Source organism: Lepisosteus platostomus, chromosome 6 (assembly GCF_059453375.1).
Source record: "Lepisosteus platostomus isolate fLepPlt1 chromosome 6, fLepPlt1.hap1, whole genome shotgun sequence".
Taxonomy (NCBI): domain Eukaryota; kingdom Metazoa; phylum Chordata; class Actinopteri; order Semionotiformes; family Lepisosteidae; genus Lepisosteus; species Lepisosteus platostomus.
In genome coordinates this window covers 40,048,071-40,063,232 of record NC_142616.1, presented here as the reverse complement: position 1 = coordinate 40,063,232, position 15,162 = coordinate 40,048,071, and the positions used below count along the sequence as shown (strand labels likewise).

At 38.6% G+C, this 15,162-nt stretch overlaps 1 long non-coding RNA gene across 1 annotated transcript in view; it reads right to left on the bottom strand.

Moving 5' to 3' along the window:
• Positions 1-14,884, bottom strand: part of LOC148661701 (uncharacterized) — a 31,810-nt gene extending 16,926 nt beyond the window's left edge. Inside the window, exons 1-2 of the long non-coding RNA XR_015939587.1 lie at positions 14,669-14,884; positions 10,479-10,592 (exon numbers count right to left, since the gene is read on the bottom strand). This is a non-coding gene — a long non-coding RNA (uncharacterized LOC148661701). The remainder of the gene's footprint in view (positions 1-10,478; positions 10,593-14,668) is intronic.
• Positions 14,885-15,162: the final 278 nt, after the last annotated feature.

Here is a 15,162-nt window from a genome sequence, read left to right as displayed (position 1 = left end):
CATTGAAAAACTTAATCTAATGAATCCCAGAATATTTTGTAATTATACAGTATGTACAGTACACCTTTAAAATGAATACAATTATGTTTGGATATAAAGATTAAGCATGTAATTGCAAGATATTATTATTATTGAATAACTATTTAGCAACTTCTCCAACTAGTTATCACACATTATCTTGTCTTATTTTAAAGATGATAAAAAAGCGTTTTTGTTATTTACTAGTTTATTTATTTAATGTAGCCTAACTGGGGTGACTCACATTATATTCTGCTTCTCTTTGATGAGGAGAGGCAGCTTGGGAAGGTCAAAGATATTGAAGAAGGTTACAATATTAAAGAATGTGCTGCCAGTCTGGTCAGACTTAAAGAACTTTAATTGACTCTGGCCAAAACAAAATGCTCTGATTGTACCCAAACAAAAACACTCCTGCAGAGAAGTCCATTTTCAGTACGCTGAATTTCTGAAAAACAACATTGCATTATTTTCTATACCACACATAAGAAAAGCACAAACTTAGCGCCAGATGTGTTCAACAATGTATTAGAAGACACATATTAGTATAATGTTGAGTTAGGAACAGTTGCACAGGGAATATGAATAATACCATTAAGAAAACAGTATTTCCTCCAACCAAATTGTTTTTTTTTATCTGGGAGGATACAGTGGGATTCGCAATGCATGGAGTTAAAATGCAGTTAAAGTGATTTGCATATTACACAACAAAAGTCTACCCTTGCTCAGAAGGGATTTCGTCCACATCCTAATGAGGCACAGCCTTCAACGAGTACTGTGATCTCTGAGTAAAGTACTGTTAAGGAGCTTCTGGAAAAAAATGCCTTCTCATCCTATTGTAGCATTGCAAGTGACAGCGCTTTGAGTAGCTGTTCTGTTGAGAGCTTGCCCAACGTTTTCATTTATTCCCTCCATATGTTTCTGGCTTAAAGGTTCACAGAAATGGTAGGGTTGAACTTTGTGCCCAGAATGCTGTAACATATGTGAGATCACAAACCACTATCAACAAACCAAAGCATGAATATGGCTTCAATCCTCGGTAACAAGGCCAAAATAAGAAAAAAACGTTACTGCGCTCCGCTCCCCAATCCCTCTGTGAGCAAAATCTATCCAAGCCATTTATTGTTGTTTTTTTTTCTGTGAAATTAATAGCACTTATATCAGATTTTGAATATAACAAGCTTTATAACAGATTTGCTATTGTAATTATGGGGAATATGAAGGTACCAAATAATGTGAGGTACCATGGAACAAAATATTATGTTCTTATTCTCAAATTGACTATATTGATCTATGATACATATGTTTTTTGCATCATTGTTTCAATGAATAAACGAATTGCATGTTAATCACTTTGAGAAAAGCCTTCTGTGAGAATCAAATATGGCCTTTTTTGGATGAATATGTCTGTATGTCCACAATTAGGAGAAATGGGAGGTAAGATGGGGGACTGGGGAGTGCTGGTTGTGTTTGTTCTCTCTTCACATTGCACAGAAATTATAAGCAGTGCTTTATTTTTATATTTTTTTCCATTACATGGTACGTCAGTGTAGGTTATAGCTTCACAGAACTTTTCTACAGATCACTTGCTGTCTACACAACATTGGTATTGCTTTCTAATGTGACAGGGGGTCTCGTCAATGAAGCAAACTTACAATAAAATGTATTAGGTAACAGTTCCAAAGAGGGCTTTTGAGGTGCCTTCAATTGTAGTTTACAAGCCAGGAGTGTAACACAGCATGCAGAATGTTATTTTTGGAGACTACTTTGATGCATTTGGTAACCTGTTGCTTGGTAGTGGTTTGGTAACTGGGAACTCGCAATTAAAATGATTTCAGCGTGTTTTCTAGCTCAATGTCTGAAAACTGACCATCAGGGTCTGGAAATACAGAGAAAAATACAGCACACTCTGCACACTTATTTGGCCTCATTTCAGAAACTAAGAGAGAGAAATACAATATCAGCCAGAAATGAAGTTGGTCAAGCAGCACCATTGGATTGCGAAGGTTCCCCTGCTGTTTCCTGTTGGCTGTTCTTTGTTTACACTGGGTAAACAGCCTGTGCACAGAGCAGCAATGGGAGTTGCTTGGCTTACTTTGTGACAGAGCCCTGAGTAAACATCTGCATGTGATCCTGAACATCCTTGCTTTAGAGACACAGGGGAGCTTCGTCTGTCATATAAACATAAAACAAAGCGAAAACAAAACAGAGCAAATTTAAAAACAAAAGTCCCATTCCCACTCCCAGGCAATGCCTGGGAGGTATTCGTAGATACAGGCCTCTACTGTCAGGGAGAGACCTTTCACAGGCCTAGAGAAGGATGTTTCCTCATTCTTTCACGTAACCTACAGGGCGTTCAGGGGAAAAACGAATCAGTGACAGTTGGCTTCTGTCCTTGTCAATGCTAGTGTGTGTGTGTTGGGAGGGCAATGTGTCTCTGTTCTCAGCTGGAGGTAGTGCAGAGTGAAGCCCTACTGCCAGATACTATCAACCCAATGCAGATAAGGCCCAGCACATCTCTCATTAATTCTTATCTGTTCTTTTTACCATCCAGGATATGCCTTTTTGCACCCTGTTTTGGCCTTTCATTATCCGTCAGCCAGGTATTTGCCATCAGTGTATAGTGTATCTGCTTGATCATCTCAAGATCGGAGCAAGCTAGACTTGTTTTGTTCATTCAGTACTCTGATCAAATAATAAACACTGCAGATGTCAAATTCAACGTGTAGGAAAAAGCATGTGTTTAAACACACAGAAAAGACATTTTGGAAACACTAATTAAAACAGATATGTAAAACAGGGATGCACAAGACCAGAGCTTTTGGAAGGTTTAAAGAGGATGGCTACAAATGCAACAGACATACAACTGTATCCAATATTTTTCTTCATATTGTATAGTTTTATTTAATTCAGTTGAGGTAACATTAGTTGGAAAGGAATGGTTCTCAGTTGTGTTAAAAGCTTAAATATACTTCGCAGAGAACTTTGAATGACTTATTATTTTTCCAGTTATTTATTTTAAAAAGTTTTCTTATTGTGTTTATTATTAATGACCATGTTTTCTTGTTCCTGCACTTGGTATTTACCAATGAACCATTAAACAAAAACTATATTACAAAAACTGTTAGGAAGAAGATTTCAGTAAGCAAACCAGATGTGGAGGATGGTCTGTGCTGTAGACGCTTTCGTACGTATTCATTGTTAATAGATTTATATTATGTGATGCTAATTTGCTTCCTGTAGGCAATAAGCTTCGTCATAAGGCTTCTTTAGTCATCTCCTTTACATGCTGGAAGATGTTTATCACAAGGTAACAGTTATACTTTCAGTTTTATATGAAAATATATAAGATGAGAAATAACGGTGTACAGCTGGGTCATCTGCTTTTCATTCCAGCTTCAATTAGCAGGTAATTCCAATCGGCTGAGCTAGTTGTTTCTATAGGTCTAAATCACTTGCTAGTTGAAAAGTACCCATGAAAGATTCTGGACCACAAACACTGGACCCATCCCCTGTACCTTTGCAAAACACACATCTCAACAATTTAGATCTCAGATTATAGAATTTAATCTTTTAAAGGTGGAACAGCCCAGCCTTGCAGTAGATTTAATGACGTTATTGAAAACAGCCTCCTTCTGCTCCCAGGCTCCTGGGCTGTTATTCTATGGAGGATATTGAGCGCTTATTTATTTCATCTGCAGATTGTGTGAATTTTCAGAAGCACGTGGGGAGAAAGGAAAGAAATACAGCAACAACAACATCTGTCAAAACTGCCCGCAGAACGACGAATCGTTCAATGTTGGATTGAACAATCCTTAATTTTGCCTTTTATCGAACCTGCTGAGAAATTAGCTTGAACATTACAGCATAACGTGTCTTTTTCTTTTTTTAAAAGGTGTCTGTTTTTAGTTCCTGCAAGTAAAGTGGCACACCTACAGTACAAACAGCTGCTGCTAATCAGTGCATGAGGTCTGCAAGACTGCAAATAAAGACAGGGAAATGGCAAAGCAGTTTAATATGTCTACCCAGCAAATGATTGCCATTTGCTTTAAAAGCTTATTTAGTTTGGAAGTTAAAAAGCATTTGAAACGTAATAAAGAAAAAGGCAATTGAATCTGTTCATTATCAGAAAACTTCTAACTCCTGGTATGGATTGCAACAAGGTAGGACTGCACCCTGGATGGGACGCCAGTCCATCACAAGGTGCGCAGGCACACACACACAAAATTCAAATTTAGAGACACAGGTGGGAGGAAATCATAGCAAAACATATGACGAGAACCCACAGGAGAATATACTAGTTCTACACAATAGGGAACCCAGTCCTGAATAATACTAAGGACTCAAGAGCTGTGAAACAGCAGTGCTAGCTATCAGAAGGCTATGCAGCCCCCAGGCACACGTAATTACACACATACTGTATATGTATATACTGTATACATGTGTGTATACATTTGTGTAGCTGTTTTGGAATGACACTGAGCATGTTTGCATTTCAATCGTGTGGCCCTGTCACATATAATGATTTGCTCCTGCATTATTGCTTTCCTACATGTCTCAAAACATTTTTTCCCTTTTCTGCTTTAATTTAACTTAAATATTGTTGTGTAAGGGCAGCACAACGGTGTTATGGTTAGTATTGCTGCCTTGCAGCACTGGGGCCATGGGATCAATTCTGGACCCGGGGTGCTATCTGTGTGGAGTCTGTACAGTATATTTTCTCCATATTCACATAGGTTTTCTTTGGAATGGTACGGTTTCCTCCCAGCGGTCCAAAGGCATACTGGTAGATTAATTGGTTTCTGGGAAAACTGGCCCTGGGGTGAGTGTGTGGCTGTCTGTGTGCTCTGTGATGGACTGTACCCAGGGTGTACCCCACCTCATTGCTTGCAGTGTAGGCCCCGGCTCCCCCTCAACCCTGTAATGGATATAGTGATTATAAAATGAATGGATGGATTGCTATTTGCACAACCCTGCTCAGTTGTTAATTAAATAAACAGCTCCACTGATAAAGTCAGTGTACACAGGAGGACTACAGTCCAGGATATTGATCCCCCTTGAGTGATGGATTAAACTCTGTTTAGTGATGCCGCAACGTTGTAGAAGATGAATAACTCTACATTACTCTTTTTGCTTTGCAATTAATTGGATTAGGGTCTGGAAGGGAGTTGTAATTTTTAAGGCACTGATTTTCTCTTTTCTCCTCTTGTATTTGGCCCTGTGATTGGGTTGCTCTAATTAGGTCTTGCCATTGTTTATGTGGCAATAGGGATTTAAAAGCTGGGGCTAACTACATAAATAGTGTAGAGAGGACCTTTATTTCCATTAGTTTCCGGCTGGCACTTCTTTTGTACAAGGAGTGTGAGTTTGGGTGGGTGCACTGGATGGTTGTTGAAAGGAAGGAAATGGTAATGCTGTTTTGAAGTTTATTTTCCTCCCGTTTGGTTTGAGTAAGTATTTCAGTGGGTCAGTGTTGAGTAGATGAAGTAGTGCTTCCCATTTCAGGTTCTCTTTTTAATTTGTGCTAATTGTTTTTTTTAATTGGTGTCATGTATGGGGAAAACTGGAATCGTTATGTTTGAGATTTTATGCTTGCCTGACTGGTGTTGTTAGGAACTTTTGTATGATTTTAAAGGTAATTTTAGTCCCTGTGTACACGAGATGTCTGATTGAAGACAGGAATTGTTGCTGGCTCAGGTTGTATTCGGTATGAGTGACCTCTAGAAGAATTTTACTGGAATGACCTCTTAGATGTGAGGCGAGTACGTTGTTGCACCTTATTTACACTTGATGGCATCCCTATCTCGTGTGAGTCGTGAGCCTGGAAAGTTACTCTATGGTAAACGACCAAATATTCCAAAGCAGAGAGGGGGCAAGGTAGATGAAGAAAATTACTATTTGATTGTCTTTCTTTTTATTGGATCGACAATTTAGAAAATAATTTGTACATGTGTTACGCTCTGTGTAGTGTGTGCATTGAGTGCTAATGAAGGTATTGTCCTCTTTATCCAAAAAAACCCTCTCCTTGCTGTTGAAATCCTCAGGGTTTGTTCCTCAATGTACTCCCTCGTATTTTACGAGAATGGGTGATAGAGCTTAATTACCAGTCACAGTGAAAGAAAAACAGAAAAATGTTATCATATTAAAATGATACACAGAATGCTGCCCTGTTTTCTTTGTGTTTTTCAATTGCAAAGTAAACAATAACTATGTTCAATGAGAAGGAGCAGCTTCCATAAAACGATATACTCCAAGGCTGTTATACACTACATCAAACAGAAGAAGCCATCATTAAATTGCCCTGAGGGTTTCATTAACTTGTTCACCTAGACAGCTAGACAGGGAGAAAGACTGAAGAACTTTGGTGTTCAAGCACCGCACAGCACACATAAGGAAAGAGAAATACCTCACTGCCAGTTGTGAAATGCCGTTCGCAACAGAAGGCACGAGCATGTTCGGGGAATACATCAGTAACAACAGAAAAGAAGAATGAATGCCAGCTCTGCACGTTCTAATGCAAAAGCTGTTGCTCATTTGTTAATTAATAAACAACAACATTCAGTTACCTCAGATGATCCCTTCTGCCTGGTAGTCAATCAAGTGAAATGTTACATTGATGACTAGGGTCCCTTTTAACTTGGGCCAAAGGGCATTAAGGAGTGCTTTACCTCTGTTGCTGATTGATAAACAAGTTCTTATGTCGACCTGAAACAACGTATATTGTGCTGTTGAATGTTCATGTATATTTAAGGTCTGTGATGTGATGTGTATTGGTTATATTATCAGTCTTTCAACAGAATTACAAGTTCTGAATTTTATTGTATTAAAATAATCAACACACTACCCATTTAGAATGTCTTCTAAGATTTGAACTAAAAAAGTATGAATAAATGTTGTGAATATAAAAGCTGTGTTCAGTTACTCATGTTGTCTAGTGTCCTCTAGATTTATTCATACACCTGATGAAAAATGAACCAAAACATCATACTGTATAATAGAATGAGTTATGGATTGCTTAAAACTATTATAAAAATCTTTTACTGTAATTGCAATAGAATTGCAAAAGGCAAAGTCATATTTGTCATAAATAATTAATTGAATTTCAGAAAACACAAGGGTCACATTAATTCAGAGCTCCAAATATTCCTTTAAATAAAATCCAACAAAAATAAATCTACAAACGCTTTGGAAGGGCAATAGAAGCCTCTGGAGCCATATAGAGACCTCTGAAGGTTTCCCCTTTCCCTGGGGTATAAAAGGAGGATTCCATATGGAAGACATGAAGTACAGTAGCTGCACGCATCATCATGATTAAGATCAGAGAGATCTCAGAAAATAGCAGGCAAAACGTCACTGACCTCCACAAGTTGGGGGATGCCTATAAAAGAAAGCTAAATCTACTCTTTCCACTGCACTCTCCATTATTATGGAATTGAAGTCTATTGGTATAGCAGACAGTGGCATGCCGGTCCAGTGATTAATATTGCTGCCTTGCAGCGTTGGGGCTCAGGCTTGAATTCCTGTGTTCACTTGGGTTCTCACTGGGTGCTCCGGTTTCCTCCCAGAATTAAAAAAACATACTTGTTAGTTAATTGATTAACTGGCCCTGATGTATGTGAGTTAGTATCAATGTGCTTCCCCTCCAATGTGTGTCTACCCTGCTTTGCGCCTATGGTTTGCCGGTTTACACTCCAGTTCCCTAGCGACTGTGATTTGGATGAAACATTTATAAAATGAATGGATGGATGGGATAGCGGTATCCACAAATGGAAGAGGATAGAGGTGTGTCTTGTCACAATGGTCTGTGAAGCAAGTGGTTCATGAGGCAACCATAAAATCTAAAGGCAACAATTACATGAACAGTTAACATATTCAAAGTATTAAAACCTACAATTTGGCATCATCAATTTGAAATTAAATGAAATGTGTTTTATGCAAAAATTTCATGTGAAAGACACCTGGAACCACATCTGGTGGTCAGATGAAATAGAAAATAGAAACAGGTCAGATGAAATGGAAATTGATCTTTTTCAACATGCTCATCAGTATTATGGTTGGAGTTTCAAAAAAAGATTAAACTCATGTTGTGAACACATATCCACTGTTAGAATTGGTGGCCAGTCTATGTTTGGAGGCTGTTTGGCATCTATGGGTCCTGGTGCCCTTATTAAGATAGTGGGAAATCTGAACTCCAACATATGCATTTTGGCCAAACATTCGGTTCTTTCTGCCAAGAAGCCCGAGCCTGGCCAAAAACCGATGATAATAATCAACTTCCAGAACTCAATCAATATCTCACATTTTTGGTTTAAACTTGAGAAGGCAGTTCAAATGGAAAAAAATGGGAACTAGGAGGTTTGAAAGACAAAGAGCAATTCTGCTTAAAAGAGAGATCAAAAAAGGTCTCTCTCAAAGTGCCCAAACCTCTTAAAACATGAAGGAAAAAGGGTTCCCTGCCAGAGGAGGATTTAAAATAACAAAGGATGAGAAAAGGAAAAAGATAGAGGTAACAAAGATTGTCAAAGATTGTTTAGAGAATAATTAGTAAGGGGAAGGTATGTGTCACGCCCAGTACACCTAGAGGGCGCTCTAATTCACTCCTGTTCCTAGTTCCCTGTGATTATTCTTGTCTTTCTGGTGTGTCTTGTTGTGTAACCTATTTACTTCCTGCTTCTGCTCTGCTCCTCGTTCAGAATTGAGGTTTGGATGTCCTGAGACCCACCTAGCACCAGGTCGCTCATCTCCATGGCCTGAGGGCATAGGTTTCTATAGGGCATTTCCTGAACAGCTGAGCCTGGGCTAACCCCCGTCTTGCTGCTACACATAGGATCTATTTTCGCTCTCCTGCCATTCCAAGGTTCGTCCTTTCCGACATCCGTGACAGCATGAGCATGCAGAGGAGAAGGAAACCGAGTGGAGATGATGGCAGAAGGTGACAATGGGAGCTGATGGAACAGAGATGTAACGGTGTGAGAGTGATGGAGATGAAATAACGGTCAGAATACTCGAGAAGGATGACAGAGGAGTTGGTGAGGATAAGGAATCAGTTTATCACCAGTTTTGTGAGGAAGGCTGGATGGAAAGACTAAGCACTTGTCAACTTATCTAACATTTCCTACTTATCTCAGCTGCGGAGATGCAATTAAGGTGGTGAATGATAAAGTTACCTAGCAAAAAGGGAAAGTGGCAGGAAAGAAAAAAATAATTCACCAAAATGAAGTAGAGTGTCAGTGGGGAGGTAGAGAATAATTTTGAGGAGTCGAGTAGGGAAATGTATTTCATCATCATGAAAGTTAAATGTGTTAACAGAGAGAAGGAACAGAACAAGACAGAGAGCAACCAGAAGGGGAAAAAATAGCAGTCCTGTCCTGTGCCAAGACTAGAGAGAACAAGGGATAATGGAAGAGGAGAGGGCTGTTACAGTAGTGGAATTTTCATGTTTTCAAAAGAGAGAGATGGGCAAAAGCAGAGATAAATTTAGCTTGGATAGAGACTGACTACCAGTTCCAAAGACCACCTGCAATAATACAATGTCTGGGAGTTGGAAAAGGGGGAAGTGACAAGGTAATCATGGTGAAAGAGATCCAACTGTGTACAGGAAAGAACAGCAGGAAGGAGCATAAGGTAGCAAATGAGTATACAGGATAACTGGGAAACTAGTTACAATGTTTCTCTCTTTCTCTTGCTCCATGAGGAGGATCTGGACAAGGGAGCAGCAGAAAGGCAGATGAAAATCAGGAAGCAGGAGTAGAAAGAGCAGAAGCAGGGGGACAGTCTTGCAGGTAGATTCTCTGTGACTTTGTGTTTGTAGGCTGGGGGCTTTTGGTATTGTTCGTGCTTGTTGTTATTTCTGTAATTGAGACCCATGGAATTTAACCCATCTGTGTAACACATCTGTTTTTACACTTGCATTATGACATTTATGACACATTTCTAAGTCTCTTAGAGTGCAGCCATGACAAACTTCTGTTCTGAGATTTAAGTTTGCAGCTGAATCAGGGATAGATTTTGGTGTTCGTAGGCCCTAGGCACTTTGACTCCGAAATACGCAAAAAGAGGGCTAAACCAATTGAATTACATTGATTGACATGATGCACTTTATTCTAATGCTAAACCACGTGATTGATGGAGCGAATCGAGTGGCCATCACTTAGATCTTTCTAGTTTCTAGAACAGCCACTAGATAGCATATGATTATTAATTTGGAGCACCTAGGGTCGATTGCAAGCATGTTGTTTCAGCTCATTTTTCGTTAGTCACTAGTGTTTCCCTCCTTCGTAGGCCCTAAAACTTTCGTAGGCCCTAGGCACTGTGCCTACAATGCCTAGTGGGAAATCTTGAAATTAGTATTTCTAATTCATCAAAGAGATCTGAAGACAAAAAAAAATCTTCACACTAAAGTGATACTGTATGTGTTGGGCAATAGATATTTGAATAGAAGAGGCCTTGCGTCTGAATTCTACCTGTCTTGAAGGTTGAGAGTGTATTTGGTTGATCTGGTCTTATTAGGTCCTTGATGCAGTTCAAGTTCGGCCAGTTTTCCCTCCCCAGACTATGGAAAACACAAGACCCGTGTGCTGTAGAAGACACAAAAGTGATCAAAAACACAGGTAAGAAAAACATGAGAGCAGATGCGATTGGATTCATCAGACTAATGAGGCCTTCTTCTGAAAGCACCAAAAGACAATAGAGGACAGTCCAACACCTGCATCACAAGCAGACTACAGATGGTGTTTTATTTATTAACAAGGGCTTCAGGAGTTTGTGCTGTCAGCTTTTGGTCCTATTGGACTTTGCTTCAGAAACACAAGCAGATGGTAAAATTCCTTTAATTAAAGCTCAGCAAGAAAACTAGACAAACACTTAAATAAACAGAAGCTCTGTTTCACAATGGTGAGGAATTGACACACACACACTACTCAATTACAAGAAAAGACAAAAAGAAACTGATTCAAGGAAAAGGAATACTTTTCTTTGAATTCTCAAATCAAAGCTGGAATGTTGCCGACATGCAACACATGAATTTCATAATATACTGTTTGTTTTTTGGAGTGAGACAAGGCACAGATTTCAAAATATTTCACATCAAGGAAATTAAAAAACCATGAAGACATAAAACCCTGTTCTTGACAAGAATGTTTCTTACCATTAGCCTCTTGTGTGGGACGTAACTTGAAAATAAACATGCTATTCTAAACCAAATTATGTCTCCAGTGCCTTAGATAAACTTCATGTGGTTCATGGTTACTTGGAACATGAAGGATGCAAGCTGCACAATAATTTTTGTCAACAGCAATGGCTGATATCTTTGCAGCCTTAGTAAAAATAAATTATTAAGTTACTGTTCCCCAAAAATTTGTCTTACATTATTTTGCCCTAATTGATTCTATATCATATCTTACACAGTCCTACAGTATGTCCCACTGTGTACTGTGTTGGTGATCTATAATTTCTGTGATAGGGATAGTTTAATAACACCATGAACAAAAACATTAAAAAAGAAAGGAGGCCATTCAGCCTCTAAAATATAAAAAGTTTTAAAATATTTAAAAATAAAATCAACTCCTGACAGGTTGCTGTGATTATAGGGACAATCAACTGGTCTCACTCCCATTGTCGTGCTAAACATTTTAAATTTGTATTGTTATATGATGAAAGCTGACAATTGTTTTCCTCTATGACACCTATTTCCTTCTATCCTGCTGGCTTGATGTCCCTGGAACACTCAGACTGTGCTCAGAAGACACCAGCATAAGCACATAAAAAAAGTGTTTTGTTGCCTAGCAAATGCTGACTGTTGAAGATTTCCACATGTGCCAAGAGTGACTGGCAGTCAATATTTCAGGATAGCAAACATCTCTGCAACTGCAACAAGATAACGTGAGTCTTTGTTCGAGAGTTCTTTCTCATCAAACACCATAAATTACACTTAAATTACAGCTATGAGCCTCTGAAATGTACAGGTAAGTGAGGATCTCCTACACATGTACTGTCAAGACATTTTGATTAATGCTATGGGTTTCTTAAAATTAATTTCAATAGCAGGTAGCTCCCATGCTTTCATTATGTCATATGCTGTATGTTAAGACTATGATTGTCATGAATAGGGACCCCTATTTACTTTACGTTTTGAAGACTACGCCACATAACAATTATAAATGGTGCTAGGACATTCGAACCTTGCCACAGATTCTGTTTATCTCCCAGAATCACAAATACATGCACAGACCAACAACTGACATAAATGTTTGTTTTATTGCCTTTATCTTTTCTAGTGATTCTACTCAAACCCCAGGGCACATTATTTAAATACTGACACCAAAGGACACACATTCTATACCCGCACAAGTACCCCATTGGACCCCAGTTACCCAGTAACCACACCCAATGTCCTTGAGGAAAAGTCCAACAGTACTCTTCCCTAGTTGTACAGTAGTTCCATTGGTGGTTCTCGGGCTCCTTCTCCAGGCCTGGCTGTCCTGGACAACATGATCCCTCATGTTTTCCCCCTATCTTGATTTCCCTGACACCAACATCAGGTAGGGGGAGAGAAAGTTGATGCTGAAGCCTTTCTCAGCTGCTTTCTGTGAAGTCTCTATTGTCTGAGTCATCTCCTGGGTCCAGGGATGTAATCTCTTCCACAATCTGTCCTTGTTCAAAGTCTTCTGTTCTTGGCTGAAGATAAAGGCTCATAACTTATCTTTTTAACTCTTCCTTCCTCTCTGACCAAGGTTTGGTCAAAACTGGCTCAGCAACTTCACGTGCCAATACCTAAGTTGTGGTAATTCCTCAGAATTTGTGCTAAGCAGGCAATTGATCAGAGCTAGAAACACAGAGGATAAGGTGTGAAACTGCATCAACACTAGTGTGAAGTTGTATAAGGGTTAATTGGTCAATCAACGTAATTTAACATTACATAGCCCTTGACACCTGGTTCTTCCACACCCATTCTCTTCACTTTGTGATATTTCCATCATGAGAAGCAATTGTGAACATTCTTGCAGTAAGTGCAGCACAGCAAAGTCTTAAATGAGTACATATTATGCTAAAGAAGTTCAGGTGGGTAGCTGCATCAGCATGCATAGGCTGCAAAGGACCAAGTAATAGGTTTATTTCATGCTGAAAAGACAAGAAAGAAAACAAAACCGGCCGTGTAGCCTTCTTGAGATGTGAGGAAGGTATGGTAATTCCTCAGAATCTGTGCTAAGCAGGCATTTGATCAGGGCTGGAAATGCAGAGGATAAGGTATCACACCTGAAGAATGCTCCACGGCCGAAATGTTGTGTTTTCTTTCTTCTCTTTTCAGCATGGAATAAACCTATTACTTGTTCCTTATGCTAAAGCATATCATTAACATGTGCAGTGCACCAGAGTGAAAGAATTGTAAACAGCATGAAAAAGAAAGGTAAATCAATGGAAATTAAAATGGAACATAAAATGTTAAAAAGTACTATAGCAAAATATGGAAACACCATGCATATTTATAAAACAAAGCTTTTATAAGGAGTTGATTCCAGGTACAAATAGTTACAAAGAAATGTTATTTAAGAAACAATGAAAAAAGTACTCGTAAGACTAGAAAACTGTTAAGAATTTATTACATAAAGATAGGTTGAGCTGAAGGCTTGGTGTACACACTTGTCACATGCCCTCTGCTATAGCATATCATAACTTTTTTACATACTCATCTGTTGTCCTCATCCTGGAACAAGACACTTTCTATGTACATTTGTGTAAATTATTCATATGTTAATTTATGTATTGGTTTTGTATATGCCTTATCTGTTAGTAAGGCCTGCCAGTTTTGTCAAAATCAGTATTCATCCTTAAAATACACGAGTAAAGGTTATGAATTTATTGCAATAAGACAAGATGAATGAATCTTGATGGTGCTACAGAACCAACAGACATACAGTACACACGTACACAGTCCTACCTGGCAATGATGGATAACAACTTGTTTTTTAAAAACCTTACTAGTACTGTATGTGTTTGTTGTCTCCCTACAAAATGTGCCTCTCTCAGAATCTTTTTGAAGATAATGAGCTGATATTTTACATTATGAAATCTTTGTTTCTCTAAAACTGTCTTGTGGTTCCAAATCTGTATGAAAATCAAACTGCTTATCAGGTTTTATCCAAACATTAAGTTTTATGACTTTAATACTGAGACAGAGTGTGGCAATAGGATGAGCACCAAAACATCTTCAGTGAGTTCTGCACATTTTGTACAGTAAAGCAAACAGTGTGGAAATAGTGCAAATAACAGTCTCAAACAGGAAAAAGTTACACTATCAGAAGATACTGATCTCCGTTGCTTGAAATGGATTTCTTAAGACCATTAAGTAAAAGCTGTAGAAAGTGATTAAAATGCACTTCATAATATTCCTAAAGCTTGCTCAATTTCCCTTTAAGTCATGTTCATGACTGCATAACAAAAATATCAACCCATCCAGAAATACAGAAAAAAGTTTAACTCATTAAAAAAACATCTTACCACACAGGACAATTTGCATTTTATTTTTAAAAACTGTTCTTTAAGCTGTCCTCTGTTCTTTAAAATTAGGGCTTTTGACAGACCTCTACACAACTTGACTAAAATGTCTCTTAGAAGGCAGAATACAGTGAACACCCAGTGGAGATGGTCTTCTCACCTTTGCCTTCCTTCTCACACTTTGAGATTCATAATGAGTATTCTTCAATTTTTCGCCCTCAAGATAAAATATATTGAGTCCAGATTTATGCTGCTACCAGTCTGATGCAAATCCCCAGGAGTGAGAACCTTAGACTTATCTTCAGGGTGTTTCGATCACTTGTAATAAACAGCAGACACGTCATTCTCTTATCGTTGCCCATCTGACTCTCTGCCCTTCAAGTATGCATGCACGCCCCCTTCATTTATTTAAATTGTGTATCCCTCACCACTTTTCCTGATCTGGGAAATAAAAGTTCTACTCTTACAGGTTTCCTTTTTTGCTACCAGTAGCAAACAGAAAAATATCAACTGACAAAAATGTGTATATCTGCTGTTTTCGCCACAGATTCCTGCCATTAACCAGTATGTCTTTGAACTAGAGCACCTGGGAAAATGTAAACACAGGGAAAGCATACAAACTCCATGCAGATAGCACTCTTTAATCAGAAGAGT